Here is a 360-nt window from a genome sequence, read left to right on the forward strand (position 1 = left end):
GCACACAGGGCAGACACAAGGGGGAAATACTAAATAATCAAGGAGCTAAACAGGGAACATAACTGCTGAGCACTAATGAAGCCAAAGAAACATCACAAGGAAACAAAATGCTGGTGAGAAGGACCCAGAACCCTGAAACCTTCAGAACCTGCAGCTAAATGTCCACAGGACCGGATCCACGCTGACACCACGCTGCACCCACAGCTGCACCCACAGCTGCACCCACAGCTGCTGCAGAAAGCAAAGACCTACACGAGCACATTTTTGGGATGAAGCTTCCATATCTCCATCTATCACATCAGGATGAAGAAGCAGGCAGACGGCATCAATGAGAGCAGTACACACTCTGCACGTGCTCTG

The 360-nt window shown here is 50.0% G+C and overlaps 1 protein-coding gene across 1 annotated transcript in view; it reads right to left on the minus strand.

Annotated features, from left to right (window-relative positions):
• LOC102214944 (uncharacterized) overlaps positions 1-360 on the minus strand; it is a 6,147-nt gene that overhangs the window by 3,432 nt on the left and 2,355 nt on the right. The gene's annotated exons all lie outside the window — the stretch shown is intronic.

The sequence above is a fragment of the Pundamilia nyererei genome, unplaced genomic scaffold (genome assembly GCF_000239375.1).
Source record: "Pundamilia nyererei isolate P.nyererei 1_Seehausen unplaced genomic scaffold, PunNye1.0 scaffold00266, whole genome shotgun sequence".
NCBI lineage: Eukaryota > Metazoa > Chordata > Actinopteri > Cichliformes > Cichlidae > Pundamilia > Pundamilia nyererei.